The sequence below is a fragment of the Parasteatoda tepidariorum genome, chromosome X1 (assembly GCF_043381705.1).
Source record: "Parasteatoda tepidariorum isolate YZ-2023 chromosome X1, CAS_Ptep_4.0, whole genome shotgun sequence".
NCBI lineage: Eukaryota > Metazoa > Arthropoda > Arachnida > Araneae > Theridiidae > Parasteatoda > Parasteatoda tepidariorum.
The window spans coordinates 18624227-18635354 of NC_092214.1; positions in this window are offsets into that span (position 1 = coordinate 18624227).

Below are 11128 nucleotides of genomic sequence, written 5' to 3' on the forward strand. Positions count from 1 at the left end.
AAAAAACTAATTTCTGAGTAAGGTGCCAGTGAATATTTAATTTATTAAAAGAAGAAGATCTTTATAAGATCGCTCAATCCGCAAAAAAGGAAACACGAGAATAAAAATTTAAATTTCTTTAAATATGGATGAAATTCTATATATTAACTGTAACAGTGTGAACTATTTCATACTTTACTGAAAAAGAATGAAATTTTGTCATTATTTTAATTCATAAAGTGATATTATGTCTGTGCAAAAAAGGCTTCGGTAAAAATTATTTAGGTTACATAGTCTCGTACTGCTGAACAAATAATTCTACAAATCTTTAATCTTAAATATAGTATAATCTGAGTGCCATTAATTGAGAGATTTTGACTGAAGATAATTTTTTACTATTCTTCGTTACAAAAGGTAAGGATATCAAATTTAATTCTTAATTATTGTCACATCCGGAGCAAAAAATTACATTTATATCTTCACAAAAATACTTCTCTGCTTGTAAATTTTGAATTTTTTTAAATCAAAAATAGTTATAAGGATACTTTGAACTACAGACATAAAAAAATATAATTAATACTTTAACTAATGTCATTAAGTGTTGCGATGTCATTAATGTCAAATCTGCAAAATATTTTTAAATTGAACACAAATGCTATCTAAACAAGTTATAAAGTAAATTTATTTAAAAAATATCTTGCTGGCAAACATGTAAATGGAAAAAACACCCTTTAATTTAGTTGTTTTAACCTCTGTTATTAAATCAACAACGTTTGTGCATATGACATTATGTGCAGTTTATTTATTCAGATTGAATTGATAAATTGTTGCTTCTATGATACATGAATAAGAAAAATAAATTAAAATGTATGAATTCTAAGGAAATTGAAGCAAACAAGACAATTTTTTTCACATTTTTTTAAGAAAATAAATGTAATCTTGGGGGCAATTTTTTTCTCTTTTCACACAAATTAAATAAAAAGAAGGAATAGAACGATTAAAATTATTATTTAAATGTTTATTTAGTTATTATAAATTGTAGATATTTAGAGTTTGAAAAACAATTTATATAACTTTATTTAAGATTAAAAATTTCTAAGCATTTCTAAAATAAATATTAAGAATTTATAAAATATGTATTTCTTGGATTTTTAGTGCAATATTTATTGAATTTATACAATTTTTTTCTTTTTTTCAGAGGAATCAATAGCACAGAATAATTCCAAAATCTTAAATATACAACTTAAACAAACTTTTTGTAACCTTCCGAAATTCTAATTAAACATTCTTAAATATATAAAATATCAAAAAAAGCGAAAGTTAATAATAATGAATGAAACAAAACAAGAAGGGGAAAAACCTAGCATCAACTGACAAGAAGTAAAAACAATTAAAGAGACAAAGAAAATTTATGTTATTACCTTTTGATAATAATTCTATATCATTCATTAATATGTTAATTAAAAATATCTGCTTTGTAAATAGTCATTCAATCATTATTTCATGGGCCATATAGTAGATCACATCCGAAACAGAGGGTATCACATCCGCAAAGAAAACCTTGAATATTTCCCTCACAACCAAGAATTGAATAAGTAAGTAATTTTTACATAGATAACTTACTTAAACATTATTATCTAATATAAAAGAACACATTTCCCATAGTTTTTATAATTCACAGAGTTTTGAGCTTTTGTATTTACTGAATGACGTCCTTTTTATGTCACACTCGCAACTTGTGGAAATAATTTTTTTTTTTAAATAAATAAAATAACATGCAATTTTCAGATTTGTATTAATGTGCTGTAAGTGTTTTACATTGAAATCCATAAAAATATAATCTATTGCTCTAAAATCTTTTAACTAATGGCTAATTTAGCTTGTGTTAATGTCACACCAACAACTTTGGATTAGGCGTTTTGAAATCGTAAGAAAACATGCTAATTGTTTCTCTTTAAAACTAATTTTTGTACTTATCATTCCGCTCAGTTTCTTAAATAAAAATAATATATTTCAATGAAAAATGCTTCGGTCAAACTTCACAACTACTTGTTTATAGACCTGTAAATTTCCACTGTATTTTATTAAATTGTGTCGTAGTAATAAATCTCTAAACGCCTCTGTTAACGATATTATGCAAAAAATTTACATCTGATTCCATCAATTGTAAGACATGAGCTATATCTTGAAAAATACCAATAGGGAAATTTCTTACAAAATTTAAGTTTAACTTTTAACTTTTCTACTTTTTAAAAAATACACTTGTTCAAAAATATAATTCTGATAGTTTTTTTTCTTGAGTTTTTGACTGAGAGTCAAAACTATCACAATATTTACCGTGATTCTGCCTCTATGGGAGCACCAGAAAGCTTGGCAAATTTTATTGAATCACATCGATAATGATTTTGGTAAAATTTACAATAAAATATTGTTTAAGAATATGTGCTAAAATTTGGTAAGTGTGGTAAAATTTCGTAATCTTGTCAAGATACTTTGGAGCATGGCATAAAAACCATTTAGTCGGCTAAATTTATTATCAGTTTTGCATTTTTGCTAAATGCGTGATAACAAGAACCATAATTTCCGGTAAGCCATTACCACATGAATTGCTTAAATATGGTATAATTCGATTTTATTATTATAATTATGTTTTTTTTACCAGATATGTCAGCACGGTAATTTTATCAAATTTTTTTCTCCGTGTAAGGTTAGTGTTTATTTTCATTAAATAGAAATGATAGAATAACCTGTTGTTAAAATATTGCTAATTATTTCAAGACATGGTCTTTTGCTAAAAGTTTCTTAGATATGAAAGGCACAAGGACTTATTTGAATTTTTTATAAGAATCAGTTCTGTGGTTCAGTTTAGAAATGCACTCAAATCAGAATTAATTATGCTCGTTGGAGTTATGTTCTTTTGAATATCCATGTTTATATAAAGGAAATGTTTTCTTAACTATAACTTTTTTTGTAATAATTAATAATTTAATCAAATTTTAAAATTAGACTTCTCAAGAACTATTCGACCAGTTTTATTTAAATTTCGTATTTTTCCTTTTAAAATTACATTCCTTAAAATGCTGTGAAAAACTTTAATAGAAATTCTAATTAAATTTCTTCTTGTAAAAATTGTATTTAAATATAATTAATAAAATGCTTACAAATACATTGTGCAGGGAAAATAATTAATTTCCTAAGAAAATAGTTTTTTGATTGATATATTTTAAATAATAAATATAGTTCGAATAGAGCGATTAATTATTTTTACACACGCTAAACAAGCTTTGATATACGATAACTTTGATACATGTAAAACAATAAACAATAATGTGATAGGACAAGAATATAATTTTGGAATGTTTTTAATTAGAAATAAATAAATGATTATTTTGTTAATAATTGCATGAAATGGAAATTGACTCAGAGGTTATTACTCGTACAAACCGCCAATTTTGGGGTTTAACCACTGTTGTCTAAATCGCTGAAATAAATTGAAAGAAAATGCGAAAAATATTAGTTTTGAGAATTAGCATAAATGGGTTAACCGATAGTCTTTCTTTTTATAACCATATTGATTCATTGGAAAAGAGTTGCGAAAACGTTTCTCAAGCTTTCTGAGAATGAGCAGAAAATGTCAAAAAATTCTTTTTTCAAATTGGATAAAAAAAATTTTAATTTATTATGCTTAAAAGAAAAAAAATATTCCAAAAACCTAAATTTGGGAAGAAACGTTTAAACAGTTACCAATAAATAAAATTTTAAAAATGGATTTTTTAAAAATTGTTATCGAATTCTTTTTCAAATATCTTTCCTTGGGAACTATTTTTTTTCAAATTTTGGGTTTTAAATTCAAAAAATTATCTAGATCATCAAAGTTTGAAACTTTCGATGGGCCTTAAGCTGCAGATCTTTTATGGATTTTTTGAAGATATTTTGTAACTTTTGGGTTATAAGCATTTTTTAATAACATTAAAGTTTCGTAAACATTTTTTTACTATATTTATTCCAATTTTGGTATTTCATAACACGTTTTAAAATTTAAATAACAAAAGCATAGGGAATTCAATTCAATAGGCAATTGCTTTCATAGTTTTTTTGCACTATTTAACTATTTAAGAAAAATATTTAAATGATACTTTAATCATCGGAAGTAAAATATTAGTATAGCAAACCAGAGATTTATCTTTCCCTCTTGGTTTAATGGCATGAGATCTCTTGAATTGATGTTTTTTCACTAATTAGTAGATAAACAGAGTAACGCAAACAAAAGCAAAATATAGGTCACTTTCAGTTTATTTCTAAAATTTGTAATGCAATCGAAAAGCGTGACTATAAATCCAAACAAATGGTGTGGTGGTGTTCAAATAGTTCTTTTTTCTATAATGATATAGATAAGACCTTCTATAAATGATTTTTCTTCAAATATTTTTATTTTTGGCCGGGGATCAGTTTCAAACCCGAGAAATTCATCTATCAAAACATCAAGAACTTTTCAATAGACAAATTAAATCGATTTAAAACTAAATTTAACTTTTTATCAGAAAGTTGAGGAAAGCATAAAATAAATTAATTTTCTGATGTTACAAACGATCTGCAATAGATGTTACAAACGTTCCTCAAATTTACCTCATTCCCACTTTGAAACTAAGAAATTCAACCCTGGTTCCTCCTGTCCTAAGCAATTGGATTTTCAGGAAGAAGAAAAAAATTCCAGAGCATAATTGGAGGAAATTTCACTTGCTTAGTTTCAGTATTTTGAAGTGATTTGTATAGAATGTATTCTAAGTCATGTATGAAAAAAGATCTTGTGTCATATTGACTCAGCGCATTGTTTGATAATGAGACGGCGAGTCACATAATTTTGTCAAACTTTTCGTAGGATTCACCTGATACTCTACAAGTTATTGTCGATCTCTTTAAATTAGTTTGCTATTTTCAATATAAATGTATTTTCAACTAAAATTATTTTTCTGTTTTAAGCACAAACGGATATTCAATTTATATTAATTTTCTGTTTTCTGTATGATAGTGTTTTCTATTTAAACTAATTTTCTGCTTTCAATGTAAACATGTATGTCGACCGATGAGACTTTTTAACGCAAATGCCATTTTAACGCAAATGCAAATGCTGTCATTTGTGCTGATAATAATAAATCCCATTGGCCTGTTAACACATTTAGGCACAAGATAGCAAGATTCCTAATTTCCGACAAAATATTTTAAATATTATGTGAATTTCAACATACAAACGCTCGGGTAAGCTTGCTATTAAACAAGATAAAATATTTTACATTTATTTTTATGGTATCTTTGACAACTTATTAAACACGAAATGCAGCCTAATCATAGATAAACATTCTCCAATGTTTAAATATTCAATAGGAGATTGTGTTTGTTGCAAAAAATGATTGTTAAAAAGAATAGATTTTATTAAAACCCGTACTGAACTGGAAATCGCAAGTTTTTAAACATTTGCTTTCAGTTTGAATAATTGTAAACACAATAAGTCCAATTATAATCAATTTTTAGGTTTTAAGGGACCAAAAACACATCAACCAAATATTATAATTTATTATTATCAAATTAATGGAGATATTAAATTAACATTTTAAGAATGAGAAAACATATTTTCAACTGTTCTCGCAATCATATTCAGGTTTATGAAAACCTTAAATAATTTATAAAAATAATTTTAATTTTGGAAATTTCTGTATTCCACTTGTTTTTTAATAATAAATTTGAAATAAATGGATAACCTACGACATATTTTGCTCCTGTGCAGAAATTTAATTCAGCGAAACTTAGGTAAAGGGGACAACTTTGAGGTCTATCTTTTGTTTCGGACTGTTTTATATCTCAATTGCAAGATAACGTTGTAGGCTTTCCCGTTAAATTAATAAATACCATTTTACTGTAACTAAATACTATCTTGTATCTAGTTTCAGTAAATTGTTAATTAGTAACGTGGCGATGTTCACCGTACGCAAGTTTAAAAGGTTAACATGCGTAAAAGAAACTGCAGTGGGCATACTTTATTTACTATTTTAACACAAATAAATTCATTGTAAATCGGATGTGTAAAACACATGACGATATTCATAACGTCTTTTTTTCATAAAAGTGTTTCACAAAACACACTTATTACTAAGCCTAAAATATGAAGTTTGAAGTTTAATAATCTAACTAATAATAAATTCCCTAAGCTTCCTCAACGAGTTCATTCGTGTTTTAATTAACGAATACCTCGTAATCGTAAAATTACTTCCGACAAATCGTTTCTGATAATAAATTTATTTAAATCAGAATATACCAACCATTTCCAATCTAAATAATTTATAGTTATTTGAAAATAACCGCATTTTTAACGAAATGAAGTACGCGATGCAATTTCTTGAGGGTATGTTTTCCCCGGTTTCCGAGACCACATTTATGGCCAATAAGTAGTGAAATATTGTGGTATTGGACAAGCACATTTAAGATAATGTTAAGTTAGATTAAGTTATGTTAGATTCAGAAAATGTATAACTTTTTTTACTAATTTCCTCAGAACATTTTTTCCTTATAATTATTTTAATTTTATGCTTGAGTATGATAGAATTTTGGGAAATTTTTGCGATTTAGCTACTTTCGCGTAAAGAAACTTAAACTAATATTTGATCTGATAATCGGATTTTTATCGGAATCATGAAATAAAAGGCAATTTTAACTCATATCAAAAGTGAAGCGAATTTTATTCAAGGCAATATTTAACACCACTGATCGTGCATCATTTTTTATTTTAAATATTTATTTGATTTGAAAAGTTTGTTTTTATTAAATTAAAATGAGAATTGATTTGTGTACAAATTCATGAAAAATCAAAATTTTAATCACTATACGAAATTTTTAAAAAAGAAAATATTGTCAATTATTTTGTTTATTTGAACTCAAAATCATTTTATAATATGCGTGTAAAATACCTATGTGATTTCTTTTCTTTCTGCAAATTAGCCTCAGTTTTAGTGTTTTGCGGGAACTGAGATTACCTTAGCAATCAATCGTTTTGTAATGCTCACTCAAATTGGCTAATTAATTAATGTAGATGATAATTTCTGTTAGGAAATCGGATACAAAATATATTTTCGCAGGATAAACAAAAGTGATAATTGGTTTTCTGTCGCTCAAAATATAAGGAAAGTCTGAAATCAACCGTTCATTAGTTAAAATAGAAAAACAATCGAATGGTTAAAGACACTTAATGCTTAATGTAATTTTTATGTTTTGCGTTTTTCACTCTCGTTTATTCAAAGTTGATACGATGCGAAACATCATTTTTAACAATTAAGGTCAAACTCGTTTATTACAAGATCTGATTGAACGAGATCCCGATCTTACGATCTAAAAAATCTATCGATAGGGGGAGATTCAAATTTTAATTTCAAATTCAATCAAATACCAGTGACCTTGGAAGGGGTGGGAAAGGCTGGAGATCAGCCGAAGAGCCAGATTAGGGGGGCTATGACTTACTTGAAAAATATATTTATCTATATATTTATTTTTTTAGTTAGATATTCAAATATATTCATTTTTTAATTAGATATACAAAGTTGATACGATGCGAAATATCAATTTTAACAATTAAAGTCAAACTTGTTTATTGCAAGATCTGATTAAACGAGATCCCGATCTTACGACCTAAAAATTCTATCGATAGGGGAGATTCAAATTTTAATTTCAAATTCAAAATCTATCGATAGGGGAGATTCAAATTTTAATTTCAAATTCAATCAAATACCAGGGACCTCGGAAGGGGTAGGAAAGGTGGGAGATCAACAGAAGAGCCAGGTTAGGGGGCTATTACTTGCTTGAAAAATATATTTATATGTATATATTTATATTTTTAATTAGATATTCTTAGATTAACTTTCCACATGGTTAAAATTCAATGAGTAAAAGTTTTACTAAGGATGGAAAGAACATCATGCAGCAGAAAGGGACACTGAATAGAAAGAGTTTCACATTTTCCAATGGGTTAGGTGGGCTATAAGTTTAACGCAATATTCTCAAAGGACCGTGGTGGCTCAGGGGATAGAGCGTCGTCCTTCCAATGAGGTGAACCGGGTGGTACGAATCCCAGCGAGGGCTGGTCAATAAGAGTTCTGCATCTGACTTGCATATACCGCAATGCTGACGTAAAATATTCTCAGTGGTAGACGGATCGTGGGTAAGAGTCCCCTTGCCGTTAGGCTTACTGAGGGAAGTTTTCGTGGTTTTCCACTCCATGAAACTTAAAGGAGATTTAGTTCCATCAAAAAGTCCTCCTAGAAGGCAAATTTCTCCTAATACTTGATCCAGGAGTTCTCTTATCTTCTGAATTAGGTTCAAAATTACAAAGCTATGGAGTTGAACATGAGTTCTCAAAAACACAAAAAATTAAGTCGGCTGTTCAACGACTGTTATAAAATAGAAAATATTCTCAAAGAATGAATGCCAAAAACAGGGAAGAGGGCGTTTAGAGAATAACCTCGTAAACTCTTCATTCATTCTGTTTTATTTAGTGTGTTATGTTTTGTTAATTAATTTTACGAAAACAGAGGAATTTTTTTTTTGAAAAAAAAACATCAATTTAAAATTCAGATTCACAATAAAAAAATTTTGTTTTGTATTACTTTAATTTACTTTTTAATCAAAAAAAAAAAATGAAGAATGACTTTTTTTCGACTTTATGTTTCGATAATAGGAATTTACATTCTAATAAAAAACACAGTTGCTTAGAGAGAAGTCGAATTTAAATTTGAAATCTACGACATGAAAATATCCGTGATTTGTAGAAAAAAAACTTATGTAACAGGAAAAAAAATTGTTCTCCCCGTAAATCATTTAATATTTTCCAATTACTATGGCGATAGTCCGTTCTCTTGTAAATGCATTTTATACCAGGTCATTTTCAATTAATTTTAAAAAGTTATTTTTCAGTTAGTATACTTCATAAAAATTTTATTACAAGTTCACTTCGTAAAAAAAACTGTGATCATGAACGATTTTAGATATTGCTTGTGAATAAAGTAAGAATACGACAATAATTTTTATCGAAAATGAAATCGCAAAAATAATTGATTTTGAAGAGTCTATCAAACTGTTTGTCTGTCACTGCTTATAGCAAGAATGAATAAATGTTTATGCCTTGTATACTATATATTTCATACTATACATTTGTATGTCCTATTACATTATGCTCAATAAAAATATTACATGTAATTAATATTAATATATGACTACTTGAATTAATATTCTCATTAATTAAACTAACGGCTGTCTTTTTTAGCCTTAAATTCGTTCGTTAATTGTTATTCATCTTATTCATATGTTTATTAACTGAGTATTTAATAAACATCGAAAAAAAAGAAGATATAAAATGAAAAAAAAAAACAATTTTCTACAACGTTAGGACTACTCCGGCAAATCAAATTACTAAAAAATAAAAATCTGATTTCTTTAAAAAGAGTTTTATCAGCTCCGTTTTTAGTATCACCCGGGGAATACTATTTTATTTTAAAGAAATAATTTTTCTTTAATTAATTTGTTATGAAAGTATGGGGGGGGGTGAACTTTAACCGTTTGAATTCTCTGATTAAAACTGGCATTGAAACGTAGAAACCTTTTGTTCTACGTTTCAGTACCAGTATGAAACGTACTCTTTTCAACTGGAATACAGATTTGTTTTAAATACACTGATATTTTGTTTGTTCGAGTTCAGTGGTCAATATTACTTGCAATAATTTTGTTTGAACAAACACATTTTGTTTGAAAATATTTACACCGTCATTAAAATTTTTTTCAGCTAAAGAAATATATTTTAAAGTATTTGCAGAATATTTCAATAATTTTAGCTTCTGGAAAAAAAAAAAACTTTCTACTACTGGGTTGTTATGAATGGTGGCGTCATCTATGTTATAAAACACGAACTAAACAGATTATTACATTACTGCTTTTTTTTTTTTTTCTCTTCAGTTTGAAAAGTAAAAATTTTCTTGAGGGAAAAAAGAAATCCTCGAATGAGTTCTCTTTTTATTTAACAATTTTGTTTTGAATATTTAATTTACACTATTAAAAAATTTAGAATTCTAATTTTATTAACTTTTTTTTAAAAATATCTGTTAGCTTGATTATAGTAGTTATAATATCTTTTAGCTTGATTATAGTATACAAAGTTATTACGTTAACGGGTTACGATGGTTTTAAGAAGTCATGTCATCAAACTTGGAGTGGCATCAAACTTTTACAAATCTATTGTTAGAGAATTGTGGGAAATAAAGGCAATAAAATTTTATTTGAAAACAAGCTTCAGTTTTTTCCTTTTATTAATTACTGAAAATCCTAAAACTATGATAACTAACTTCTAATTAAAAGATAAAATTAAATGGTCAGAAATTGTTTTATAATCTTTACTCAAAATTATAATCAAGGTTTGTAGTTTGTATTTCACTTCATTGCACTAAATAACTCTTGAAAAAACCTATTTGTTTTAGCTTCTCCTAATACTTTACGCTTAGAGGGTTGAAGAAAGTTTTTTTTTCCCTCAAAAAGTAAGTTAAACTCTCCTTTTTAAACCTGACAGAATAGATTTAGATTAATATTAATTGTTAGCTATGTTTTATGCAAAAATAAGCACTGATAAGGGGGAAATGATTAATCATAAAAAATTATTTAAAAGATTTATTAAAGACAAAAAATAAGAAAAAAATAATTTTATTTAAAAATAATATATAAAAACTAATTTGTTTCTTTTATTAAATTGTTTCATAAGTTTAGGTTTCTACATTGTTCATCCCCATCAATTATTTCCTTCAAATAAATTCAGGTTCCATGAAATCGAGTTGCTGGAGGGATAATTTCTGTATTTTACTAATGTTCTTCTTTTTATCAAACTTCGTTAATAACATCATTTCTTTTTGTTATACTGCGCATGTAGTTTCCTTCAAATTTGACGCAGTATAGCTACTTCTGGCTCTTTAATTATTAAACTTTACTTTAAATCTAATTTTATGTTGTTCGTTTTCAGCAATGGTTATTGCTTCGATTTAATATAAAGCTAATACCAAAAACCAAAAGAATTACCTTTATTTTCAGCAAATTTCATTTTATAAAAGAGAATTCCCAAATCTTTCAA